The sequence below is a fragment of the Chamaea fasciata genome, unplaced genomic scaffold, assembly GCF_029207755.1.
Source record: "Chamaea fasciata isolate MVZ Bird 193981 ecotype frontalis unplaced genomic scaffold, bChaFas1.0.hap1 SCAF_29, whole genome shotgun sequence".
Classification (NCBI taxonomy): Eukaryota; Metazoa; Chordata; class Aves; order Passeriformes; family Sylviidae; genus Chamaea; species Chamaea fasciata.
In genome coordinates, this window is record NW_027094114.1 from 592,871 (window position 1) to 607,061 (window position 14,191).

Sequence of the window (14,191 nt, forward strand, 5' to 3'; positions counted from 1 at the left end):
CTTTCCACTTCTTTCGGAGGAGGTTTTTTCTTCCCTGAACCAGTTGGGGGAGGGGAGGGAGGGCCCCCTTAGGAGGTTTCCTCCCAAAAAATCTGCCTTAAACTTCTACACCATTATTTCAGAACTTATCATTATTAATTTTTTGCCTGGCTAGGTAAGTCTAATGTATTTGATTATGTAACAGCCTGACAATAATTGTGCTGTAACACAGTAGCAGAACCTAACCCTATAGCCCTGTGGACGTGTGCAGCAAATGTGGATTTTCAGAGCTAAAGGAGAGCTACTAACGGAAGTGAGCCCAGCAGAGGGCAACTAAAAGCCTAGGAAGAGATCTACTAGCAGTCTTTCACAAGCTACAAAGAAGATGGAGCCAGGCTCTATTTAGAGGTGCAAATGCTATAAGAAAGGAAATTTCAGCTAAACATAGGGAAAAAAATTCCTTCTTGTAACCTTGTGGTTAAGCCCTGGGACAAGTTGCCCAAAGAGGTTGTGAGATCTGTCTCGCTGAAGATTTTCAAAACTCAGCATGTCCCTGACCAACCTGATGCAATTTTGAAGTTGGCCCTTCTTTGAGCAGGAGATTGGTCGAGATCTTCAAAAGTCCCTTCCACCCTAAATCTGTGGATAGTTTTATGACCCATTTAACTGTTAAGGTATTAAAATAACTAATGAACAATTTGCGATTAACCTATCTAAAAGGTACTGGAATTTCTGAAGCATCTGCTTTGGTTGGGTAATTTTTTTTTTTTTTTTGGTTCTATCACACTTGTCACTGAGTATATGACTTTTATATAGACTGTGAGAATTGTAAAAGGACATGACATATAATGAAGAAAACTTGCAATCTTCCACTTATATCCACATAATAGCAAATTTCTAACACATGTAATTTTTGCAGAATCATACTTCATAGCAGAACTGTGTTGATTTGGCAGGGCCTGGGTTTTTTTGTTTTTTGGTAGCGAGGGAGTGCCACAGAAGTTGCTTCTGTGAGAAGCTTCTAGAAGCTTCCACCATGTCTGACAGAGCTGATCTCTGATGGCTCTGAAGATGGACATGCTGCTGGCCCAATTAGAGAGGTTGGTAATGCCTCTGTGATGACATATTTAAAAAGAAAATCAAAACAGCGCACACGCAGTTTTTTCCAGGGGTGGCGATGCTGCTGACATCTCAGTGCGGCCCGCAGTGAGCCTTGCCTGCCTGGTCACCCCTAGCTAGTCATGCCGCGAGCAGAAGGGCAGGGGCAGTGGCAGTGGCTTCTCCTTCCCAGCGTCCTGCATGAAGAGAGGTGTTAAATAGGGCCAGCACTGCAGCGGCCGTGACTGCCCACACGGTGGCAACAGGGCCACCTGGCCAGCAGTAGGAAACATGGTGAGCAACTCCCCAATGCGGAACCTAGATGAGATTAACCTCTCTGTGTTGCGAATCCTGCAAGAATCTTTGAATTGGTCAAACTTGTTGGCAATGGTACCTACGGGCAGCAGTTTTTCTTCTAGTTGGAGAACAGGAGGAAGTGAGGAGTTATAAGGGAAACAACATGGCGACACCAAGGTCAGTGGAAAAAGAAGGGGAGGAGGTGCTTCAAGCACTGGAGCTGAGATTCCTCTGCAGGCTGTGGTGAGAACTATGGTAAAGTAAGCTGTCCCCCTGCAGCCCATGAAGTCCATGGGGGATGCAGAGTTCCACTCAGCCTGTGAGAGAATTACTCACACTGGAGCAGGTGGATGCTGGAGAAAGCTGTGATCCAGTGGGAGAGCCAAATATAGAGAGAGGGCCCTTACTTCCAGAGATAGATAGAGACATGGCCCTTGCTTCCAGACTAGAGTAGCCTATCCTTAGAGGACTGCACCGTGTGGATGAGTGACATGCTGCAGCAGTTTTGGAAAGACTTTGCCCATGGGAAAGACTCACGTTGAAGCAATTTTGGCAGGACTGCTGCTTGTGAGATTGGAGCCATGCTGGAGAAGTTTACAGAGAGCTGTCTCCAGTGGGAGGGACCCCACGGCATAGCAGAGGAAGGATTTCTCTGCCTGAGCAAACAGAAAAAGATCTTGGGTGACTAATTGAACAAAACCCCCATGCTCTGTCTCCCTGTGCTGTTGGTGGAAAGAGGGAGGGGCTGGGAGGGAAAAAAGATGTTTCAAAGGCTTCTTTTACTTCTCATTATCCTCCTCTGACCCTGTTGATAATAAATTTACCTTATACCTTTAAATTTGAACCTGTTTTGCCCTTGGAATGTTTTTTCCCAATCCTCATCTCAACTCACGAGTCCTTCATTATTTTTTTTCCCCTCTCTTCTGCCCAACTGAAAGCAAAAGACAGTGAGTGAATGGCTTTTGTGGGTGCCTGGTGTTTGGCCAGTGTCAAACCATGACAAGAACAATACCAGCTAAATCTTTCTCTTTAAATTTGTTGATATCAAGAACAGATTTCTTGGTCTAAGAGCAATTACTACAATTTTATATTGAAATTAGAAAATATTCTCAAAATGAACGCTACTCTGACCTTATACCATAACAGAAAAGCAAGAGTTAAACAATGTTTCAGTTTTGTTAACGCATACGACCAGATTTTTTTCCATAATGAGAATATGGTGAAAATATCTTGCTACTTTGAAAGACAAGAAGAGAATCTTACCACAGTAAAATTTTACCAAGTCAGTAAGTCAAATGAAACCCAAAGAATCATAATATTCACAGAAAATACTAAGCATGGCTGGGCCAGATATGCTGTCCAGCTATTTGCATTCTTTGCCACATTCCTTATCAGCAGATGGACCTGCACTGCAAGGAGTGAGCAGAGATGAAGGTAGCGTGCCATGTCTCACTAGCCAGATGGGCAGCTGCTGCAATCTGCCACCTCCCTTCTCTACCAACCAGCACCAAGGGCAGGGTGAAGTCACAGCAGGGCTACTTGTGTCAATACATGACTGATAAAGATCTAATCAATCCCACTCATTCCCCAAAGCTTTGGCGATATCCCTAAATCAATTGAGTTTTGTTTATACTTTCACTAGTATTTCATTTTTTGAAAATTTTAATCCTACACATATGCTATCCTTTAATTTTCAAGCTATTGATTTGTTCAATTAAAAATATTCAGCTGATGCAAAAATTATGTTTTGGACCTTTCAAGTTCAGTTAAAAATTATTTTGTTATAGTAACATGTTTATCATGAACAACTTCATGCCTATCCAGCAATAGTGAAAATCTGAGTATGTGATTCCCTGAACATTGTCTAGAAACTCCACTGTAACAGTGTGTTGTGGTTTAACCCCAGCTGGCAACTGAGTACCACGCAGCTGCTCCCTCACCTCCCCACCCCCAATGGGGAGGAGAATGGGAAAGGAAAGATAAGCCTCATGGGCTGAGATAAGAATGTATTGGATTTGTATGACAAGGTTTTGATAGTGGGGGAGCTACAGGGATGGCTTCTGTGAGAAGCCTCTAGAAGCTTCCCCCATGTCTGGCACAGCCAATGCCAGTCAGCTCCAAGAGGGACTCACTGCTGGCTAAGACCAAGCCAATCAGAGATGGTAGTAATGGCTCTGGAGTAACATATTTAAGAAGGGAAAAAGTTATTGAGCTGAAAAAAATTGCAGCCAGACAAGAGAGGGGTGAGAATATGTGAGAAGAACAACTCTGCAGACACCAAGATCAGTGCAGAAGGAGGGGAAGGAGGTATTCCAGACACCAGAGCAGAGATTCCCCTGCAACCCATGGTGAAGACCATGGTGAGGCAGCTGTGCCCCTGCAGCCTGTGGTGGTGCAGAGATCCACCTGGAGCCCATGGAGGAGACCCATACCAGAGCAGGTGGATGCCAGAAGCAAGCTGTTACCCTGTGGGAAGCCTGCACTGGAACAGGCTCCTGGCAGTAATCTGTGGACCCATGGAGAGAGGAACCCACACTGGAGCAGGTTTGCTGGCTGGACTTGTGACCCTGTGGGGGACCCAACACTGGAGCAGGCTGTGCCTGAAGGACTGCACCCTGTGGAAAGGGACCCACACTGGAGCAGGGGAAGGAGTTCTCCCTCTGAGGAGGAAGGAGATGCAGAAAGAATATGTGATGATCTGACTGTAACCCTCATTGCCCATCCCTCTGTGCTGCTGGGGGGGAGAAGGTAGAGATTTGAGGATAAAGTTAAGCCCGAGAAGGAGGGAGGGGTGGTGGGAAGGTGTTTTTAAGATTTGTTTTGCTTCTTATTATCCTGCTCTGGTTTTGATTGGTAATTCATTCAACTACTTTCCTGAAGTGGAGTCTGTTTTGCCCATGGTGGTAATCAGTGGGTGAAATCTCCCCATCCTTAACTCATGAACCTTTCGATACATTTTCTCTCCCCATCCAGCTGAGGAGGGGAGTGATAGAATGGCTTTGGTGGGCACCTGGCATCCAACCAGGGTCAATCCAACATGAAAAACAACTTAATAATTGAAAGAAAAAAAGAGACAAAACCAATATAATAATAATAGCAATATTAATAATAATAGTAAGATGGGAGGAGAGAGAGTAACAAGCCAAGAGGAACAAGTGATGCATAATATAGTTGATCACCACCCAGTGACTGATGCCCAGAACATCCCCAAGCTGTGATTGGCCCCTCCCGGCCAACTCCCCCCAGTTTATATACTGGGCATGATGTTCTATGGTGTGGAATATCCCTTTGGCCAGTTCGGGTCAGCTGTCCCAGCTGTGCTCCCTTCCAGCTTCTTGTGCAGCTCTTCACTGGCAGAGCCTGAGACACTGAAAAGCCCTTCACTCAGGATAAGCACTGCTCAGCAGCAACCAAAACATCAGTGTATTATCAGCATTATTCTCATATTGAATCCAAAACACAGCATTCTACCAGCTACTGAGAAGAAAATGAACTCTTATCCCAGCTGAAACCAAGGCACAGTGTAAATGATATATCTGAAATTGAGTACAACAGAGAATTAAAAAACCCAACAGTCAATACATACTATTTCATTAATTCCACTAAGTTTCCCTGTAGACAATTTTGGTGTTGAAGCAGGCCTTGGAGGGGGTACAATGGTGCCTACAGAAAGAGGATTTGTGGGCTTTGCTGAAAGAAAGCAAATTTAAGAAAATCAGTATTAGAAAGGCCACAGTGAACATAAATATGTACTCACTTGAACAGAATAACTGGAAATTATGCTTCTATTAAAACTTCCTATTTTACAAGCCTCATTTTGTAAAATTTACCACCAATCATGTTTTTAAAACAGGGCTGTGTGCTATCTGGAAAAGTGACTAAAAATGGCATCATGGGCTTTCTAATTCTTCTTGAGTGATTTTATACCAACTATTTGCAGTGGTTTTTATGTACAAAGGTGGTTTTATCTGAGTTTCCTTTTGTGTATAGTCTATATGGATTCACAATATACGACAGTTTTTCATGTCTAACAAAAAATGGATAATTCAGTGGAAATTCATATTTGTTCCTGGCTGACAATGGCATAACTGCATCAAATTATACCCTCTGAAATTCCACTGACTTCAGTAAGTATACATCAGTATAACAGATAAATTACTCTGTTGATTGCAAGAACACAGTAATTGCATATTATCTCTTAACCAAGCTATGAGAAGTAAAAAGCAGTTAAAAAATACTGCCCTTGTATAACCTAACAGACACAACTTGCAGATGGTGGCAATAGTACAAAAATGCCACTTTTACATAGTGACTTTTCTGAATAGAACCGTACTTCAAAGCAAATGTTAGAGGCCAGCTAATGAGTATGCCAGATCTAAAATAATTTCAAAATAGACTGAAACCGAATATATGACTATGCCATTGCAGCATATCCCATCATCTCCTTTAAATTATTCTGGATGGTTCTTCTTTAATCAAATCAGTTAATATTATTTTAAAATGTAGCTTTTAAGTATGGAATTTTCTCAGGAATTCAGCATAACTCTGCTGTCATTCAAGCACTGGAGTTTCATCACTGACTTGGGAAGAAACAAATTAGGCTAATATTGACCACATCTACCTTAAGAGTTGCAAACTCAAATTTACCCAAGTAAATTCACTTCTGAAACATCAGTCGTTCCTTTGAAATTTGTCTTATGCCCAGGAAGACAGTGCATACTAAACATTAAGTAGTCTACTGCAGTACCACAGGTATTGAATGAGTTATGGCCCACTTGCCCAAAGGCACTTTTCCTTTGCCCTATAAGTGTGTAGCATTACCACAATATCATCCACACTTCAAAATCCTGTGTGTTAAAAATAAAAAGTTTCAAATAAAAATTAACTTTGTTTAATCTGAAAACATCTATACATTCCTATTTCTACAAAAGTAAAGCTCTCAACATTTAAGAAAAAGAAATGCTTTTAATTAAATAGTTTGAATTCTTATTTCAAGCTGAATATTTATTTCATTGTCCTAACTTAAATGAAGTTGATGCTAACAAGCAGTTCAATATATTTTTAGAAAGAATCATGGAATCATTTAGGTTGCAAAAGCCCTCCAAGATCATCAAGTCCAACCATTAACCTAGAACTGCCAAGTCCACCACTAAACCATGTCCCCAAGTGCCATAACTACACAGCTTTAAATTCCTCCAGGGATAATGACCCCAGCACTGGCCTGAGCAGCCTGTTCTAATGCTTGAGAACCCTTTCAGTGAAGAATGTTTTCCTAATATCCAACCTAAACCTCTCCTGGTGCAACTTGAGGCCATTTCTTCTTATCCTGGGAGAAGAGACCTACCCCCACCAGATCCCTCTATGGAGCCTTCCTACCCTCCAGCAGATCAACACTCCCTTTCAACTTGGTGTTATCTGAAAACTTGCTGAGGGTGCACTTGGTCCCCTTGTCCAAAGCATCAATAGAGGTATTAAACAGAACCAGCCTCAATACTGAGCCCTGGGGAATCCCACTAGTGATCAGCTACCAACTGGATGTAGCACCATTCACCACCAGCAGAGCACACCTGTCCAAGCCATGAGCTGCAGCTTCTGCAGGAGAATGCCGTGGGACATAGTATCAAAGGCTTTACTAAAGTCTAGGTAGACAACATCCCCAGCCTTTCCATCATCCACCAGGCAGGTCACTTGGTCATAAAAGGAGATCAGGTTGGTTAAGCAGATCCTGCCTTTCCTAAACCCATGCTGGCTGGGCCTGATCCCCATGTTGTCCTGCACCTGTCACTTGATATCACTCAAGATGATCTGCTCCAAAACCTTCCCCTGCACTGAGGTCAGAATGACAGTCTTGTAGTTTCCTGGATCCTCCTTCCAGCCCTTCTTGTAGATGGACCTCACATTTACTAAATTCCAGTCAACTGGGACCTCCCTGGTTGACCAGGTGTCCTGGGGTGACTTTATGATGTTTGTATCCCCAGTCGTTTGTTCTGTTTATGCTGGATAGTAAGTTCTGCACCTTTAAGACTGGTTCTGAGAGCAAAGCGGGGGGAAAAGAAGAAGTGCAGTTTGTTATCAGAAACTGCACTTGATCCCCTGAATCCTTCACAGACAGTGTTATCTGCAGTAAGGACAGTGAGAGAGAGCTCTCCTTTGCTTTTTAGTTTTTTTGCTAGCTGAGGCAGAAAAGTTCCCTGGACTGTGTTTTTGGTTTTTTTTTTTTCTTTTTCTTGGACCTGTTTAAACCTGTTCTGGACTGAAAACCCAGAAAAACACCAGGAGCTCATGCCTGCAGCCCACTGGGGCCCAGGACGGCATTTTCCAGTGCCAGAGGGACTGATGAGAGACTGGGCAAGCTGAGCTACAACCCACGGCAAGGACTTTCTCAATTTTGCCATCTCTTTTCTGAACAGCAAGAGGTTTTATTGTTTTATATTATTCATTTTTTTATGCTTGTGAGCAATTTGCTTGTTGAATAAACAGTTTTTTTCCACTTTTCTCTAATGAAACTTTTTCCCAAACTGGTTGGGGGAGGGGCTGCTTGAATTAGCTTTCTAGAGGGACCCCATTCAGAGGTTTCCTCCCAAAATTTGCCCTAACCCAGGACATCAGGACTGTTGATAAAGGATTGAAAGTCACTCAGTGAGCACTTCAACCAGCTCCCTCAGTGCTCTTGTGTGGATCTCGTCCTGCCTCATAGACTTGTATGTCTAACTGGTGTAGCAGGTCGCTGACCATTTCCCCGTAGATTATGGGATCTTCATTCTGCTCCCCATCCCTTTCTTCCAGCCTAGGTGGTGGGTAACCTGAGAACAATTGGTCTTACTATTATATATATATAAAATATTTATCCTTAAATATGTTACTAATGTGGATCGAGTAGCCAATAATCTTATCTGAATACCTAAGTGAGGAAGAGAAAATCTAATGAATTCCATAAGCTCCATTTGTTATAAAGCATAACTTTTGAGGAATATGAAGTGGAGGAATAAGTTGCACTTAAAACCCTAATGGTTACATAGCAATGTTAGTTGCTACTAAGGGGACATTACTAAAGCCAAGAAGAATTAGCAGTAGTTGAATATAATTCTCCCATTGATATATGTATTCTTTCTCACTCTTGAATCTGTATGAGCAGGTAGAGATGAAAACAGAAAGCCATGCCTGTGAACAGAGAATCTATAATAATTTTTGGAAAAGGAATACCCAGCTAAAAGAAACAGTGACCACTTCCTTTCTCATGCACATGGGAAGACAAGTCTACATTAAGACAGTAGGGACTGGAGACTAGACATGCAGTGGGCAGACTGAAGAGAACTATGAAACAGTGTCTGCTGCTGTTAGCAAACAGTGGATTCCACCTTAAATCCCCTGAGATAATCAACATAAATAATTTAATTGAATAATTTTAGTAAGCAGGTTCTAACATAGCAGTTTTTGTTTCACTATCTCCTTCTTTCTTGACTAGTTTCTCAACATGTCCTGCTCCCAGTGTCTTCAACACATGTAGCTGCTTACATGCTATTTTGTCTCCCTCTCCCTTACTGCCTTTTGAATGTAAAAATCAATATTGCCTGTTTCTGTAAACTCCCCCCCCCCTTCAAGACCAAGTTTCAGGAAAGTCTGCCAGTATCCTGCCCCTACTAATATACTCCAAAAACCTGTACCCAAAATTCACACACAGTTTCAGCCCCTTCCCCTCCACCTCCCATACTCCTCAACCCACCCTCTTCCTGCTAATACACCTACTCTCAGCTGATGCCAGCAACTCCCCCTTAATTCCAGACTCAGTCCTGCCATTTTTCTCCCACGCATATCTGACAGATTCATGCTTTCCTACAGGAAATGAGTTCATCACAGCAAAGCTCCACAGTGGCTTTGTGCTTCATAGGTCAACAGGCTTTCCTGGAAAGAAGAAACCCATCCCTATTCACAGTGCCAATTCAGCATCTCAGGTGCTGTGACAGCCTCCACTTAATTTACCAACTTTGTAAAAATAGGATTCTATTCTTCCTCCAGCATAGATGATGATAATTTTTTGTAATGAGAAAATGAGAGAAAAAAAAGGACAAAAGCAAGATAGAATTTTATTAAGGTTTCTAGTGTTCACTCTTCCCCCTTGCTCCCTAGCATGAACAACTGGCATACTGCACTCCAAGTTGTGTATATTCATAACATATGATGCTTTACAAAATTCTTTCATTTCAATAGTCAAAGCACATCTCCTTGCAATGACTAAAAAAGCAACAATAGAACATCGCACCGAATATGCAGAAAACATTTCCTATTATCAAATATTTTACCTGAGGAGGATGAGGATACCAAGGAGGCTGAAGAAGAAGATTCAGGAGAACTGCTAAAGAGTGGATCCCATGCCAGTAGGTCACAGTTTCCCTTTCTATAGTAAATGTTACAATTAGAATATTAATGAAGGATGTATATACTCATAAAAATACAATTGCAACTTTGGTAATTCATATCCTGTGTTAGTTATTTTTTGCATTCAAAAATTAAAAGTACTTTAAAAATGTAGGTCAAGGAACTGATTTAAACATAAGGAAACTATTCAAACTGATAATTGCTGGAAGTTTATATCTGGATAAATTTCATAATGTCAGTAAATTATTTTCATTTTCAACAAGGCATACATCTACAAATCAATTTGTTTCAGTATATACATATATGAGCAATGTATATAGACCTATCCAAATTTGGGACTTGTAATCTTAAACACTTTACAATGGAAGAGTATAATTATGATGGAAACTAAATCCATCTTATTTAAAACCTGACATTTTAAGCAAAGCCGATATTTTTTAGTCACATTATTATAAATATCAATTGAGACAGATGAGAATGAAGGAAACATATCAGAAGGGGAAAATGAGTGGATAGAAATCTCCATTGTTACACAATTACTCATTAACTCTTGCAATGCAATAAGCACCTGGCTTAAAATAGCAGTCGACTGATATTTCCAATGAGTCAGAGTCCTAGATCAAAATAAGACTAAATTCCCCCAAAATGACACTTGATATAATTTTAAAAGTTGAACTTACTCATTAGCTGGAGCAGAAAGCTTTGATTTTGTTAGCTATTCACCTAAGGAAAAGACACAGCATTATCACCACTCTAAAATAAAAATCTTTCAGCTTCATTATTTATATTATCTCTGATAATATAAATTCAGATGCTCCTGAAATATCTTCTAAAACGAGAGGACTAAACAGAGCAATGCATTTCAGGAAAAAGTGCTGGTCACTTGAAATTTCTTCCTTAAATTATACTGTTTACATCAATGTTATTCTTCAGGAAACCTGCCTTGGTTTCCCACTGAGAAAAACACTAGAGACTAATGCTCTGTCCTCTAGCTCCATGGTCATATTTTGTGGATGATACTAAATGTGCAGATGGAAGGGTTTTAACAACTTACACAAGAGCCACTTCTATGGATATTCCCCCTGTCTTGGTTTAGGAAGACAGGTATCTGCCAGGTAAAATTACAATCAGAGGCTCTTTGGCAAAGATTTGGGAAATAGGAATAGCAGTTCTTTACTAGTATGTGATACAAAGCAAACAAAACACGAAAAAAAAACCTCCCCCTCCCTTCACCAAACAACTACAGCATTAATGACAAATGACAACAGTACCAAGAACCTTGAGGGCTTTGTTTTACAAAACCCAGGGCAGTTTGGTTTCGGTGTCCCTGCAGGATCTTCAGAGCACCAAGCTGAAACAGTGGAAAAGTCCCGGGCTGGTAGCTGGGATGGCAGAGTGTCCCGGTAGGCAGGGGCAGGATGTCCCAGCAGCGCAGGGGGTGCAGGGTCACGCTGTAGCAAGACGAGCAGCGCCGAAGAAAACCGAAGGAGAGGCAGGGCCTGGACCAGCTCCCCGCGGGTGGCCGGGAAAACTCTGGATTCAGGCCGAACCGGTGATAGTAGATTTCCCAGGACTGGATCCCTTTGTCCACAGTGAAACTCCTCCAGCCAGCAACAGCCGTTCTCCGCTCGGCGTGCTTTGCGGCAGCTGAGATCTTCCAGGAGCGGCAGACACGCGTCTCCCCGAACGCCGGAAAAAGAAAAGCACGCAGCTGCCTCAAGCTTTGTCTTTTACTTGCATTATCTCCCCCTTCCACCTTTGTCCACCTCTTTGTTTCGGTTAAGTACTCTCAAGTATCCAACACTTGGTCTCCTTGGTAACTTGTGGGGAAAAAATTCTTTAGAGAAAGAAGGAACAAACCTAACCCCCAACACCCCCATACACACTAGCTCTTGGACTTGCTTGTCATCACTGTCACAGACAGACTCATCTGTTTCCCAGAACAAGGAACAGCTGAGTATACAAAAAAAAAAATTAAAAAAAAAAAAAGTCTTTGGCTGGCTTCTACTAGCTGCTTTGAAATTTTGACCAAATAACTTATTTTGCCCAGTGAATTTATTGTGAGTCGTTCAAAAGCAAATACCATGAAGGTACTTAGAACTGACAAGAGAATTTTTTTTCTACTTAAAATACAAATAGTTAATAAGTTTATTTCTTCAATAATAATAAAAAATGCTTTCATGCCATGTTAAAAAAAATGTAAATAGACTAAAAGCTAAATATTCACACTTACCAGATGCATTTCGATTAGTTTGTACCTGAAACAGAGAAGACTAAATTCTTTTACTAACTGTCAAATAAAACACTTAATAGTCCCAGGGTTCTTATTTTGACTCAATTTTCCATGTGTTATTTTGCTTTGGATGCCAGGCAGACCATTTTGGAGCTTGTAGAAGACCAGAACACGAGCCAGGACAGAGCAGCTAGTGCATACCCACCACACACAAAAGGCAGGAATGAAGACTGAAGAGCTGACAAAGGCAACAGTATGACTAAACTCTTTGACAGGCAGGGCCAGTAAAATTAAACACCTTTTATATCACATAGTATGCCTGAAAGGTGAGCATAGAAACATTCCTAAGGTTTTTGCCAATAACTTTCTCACATATTACACTTACTTGGTTTTAATCTAAAACTGTGAATAAAAAGCCATTCTTTACCTACAGAACTGTATTTCTGCTTTCAAAATGGGAGGAGGAGGGTGAAGACAAAAGTAATTATTAGTATTTTAATATGAATAATATTTTCTTTAAAATCAGAGCCATCTATATTGTGATATGAATACCGTACTAGCATACTTGAACACTATTTATTTGCAATATCATCCCACAGTATAAAGGATCATTCTGTGGTTTGACAGAATACATACAATAAAGCTGCAGTGTAAAAGTTATATCTATCCACATTATATGATCTGGTTTTAAGGTTTGTATATTACCGAATATGAATTAGTAAACTGTGTTAAAAGCCATGCTCAGCTAAGTCCATATGCATTCAAATGTCTTGTGGTGGTGTTAGAAATGATCCTATAATATTGGCTTTCACATTTGTATATTAGTCTTTATATGTGGTTATTGATTGTAAGTATAGCACAATTTATAATCCCTTTTAGCTGCTTGCTAATATAACCTAATTTCACATTTTAAGTATGCATCTTATAGCTTATAGAACTAATAATGTGATGAATGTATTGTACTGTAGGCCTGAGCAAAATATAAAATGTTCAAATACTTCTATGTAACTAAGAGAACTGTATAAAGCCATTAAGTTGTTTCCCACATCTGCTGACTGACCTCTCCAAGTGATAAGAGTGGCACAAACCAGAGCACTGAAGGAGAATTAGAGAAGAATTTGTTGGCTACTAGTTATCAGGAAAGTGTGAAACAACAGGATGAAGCCACAAGAAGGAATAAAATATATTGATCAGATCTACAGGATGTCATGTAGATAAGTCAGAGTGGGAAACCAAAATAAAAAAAATTTTGCAACATCAAAAGCTATGAAGAATGTTTGAATAATGCATGAAACTTATGAATATGTATGTACCTTAGTAAAGTAACAGTATATAGATAACACTGTCTTGGCGTGTTCGTTGGCTGATAGCCAGGAACACCCCAGCGCTGGACATTGTCCTTTTTTATTCCCTTATTAAACTTTTGAAAAATATTCTAAGATTGAATTTTCTTTTCTCTCAGTGGCAACAGCAGAAGGACAAGGACTAAGTACTCCCAAGACTCAAAATAAAGTTAAAATCTGAGAAGGGGGAATTACTTATCATGAAATTACGATAAAGTGTATCAAAGATGACCTAGTGCACAAGGAAAGAAATCATTGAATTTGAATCTAGAATAAATTCTGAACAGTAAAATATATGTAACACTAACGATTCCTTGCTACTTTTCTTCTCATTAAAAACACAAGGAACAAAATTGCTTACAGATACTGCTGGAGAAAGAGTGATGTTCCCTATAGATACTTTCAATTCATCCAAGGAAGGCATGGTATATTGAGAGCTATTATTTGATTGGATGGGTTTTATTTCTACATGGAACCTCTTGGGTTCATCTTCTTCAGAGTCAGAATCACTGGATGAATAGAAATGGTTCCTCTTGGTATGTTTTTCTCAGTTAAGGTAGAAATACCTCAAATTCATCTCTCTGCTATGTTTCACAAGCACTCTACAAAATGGTCATATTAAGTAAACACCACAAATAAACAATGCTGCCTAAGCTCTTTGTGCACTTATACAGACACTTCAACTATATCCACTGTTCAAAGTACACAACTCAGAGTTAAAATTTAGTTTTTACATTCCATTCATCTTCATGATGGCTTTCTGTTATCCAAGACACAATATATCAGCGACTGAGAGACGGGGACATTCCAAGTTCTCATCAGAAGCCAAATTTATTGAGTATACAAGGTGTTTATACAGGGTTTT

General features: G+C 40.5%; 1 pseudogene; it reads right to left on the minus strand.

Moving 5' to 3' along the window:
* The window catches only part of LOC136302580 (F-BAR domain only protein 2-like), a 188,868-nt pseudogene that overhangs the window by 14,926 nt on the left and 159,751 nt on the right, over window positions 1-14,191 (minus strand).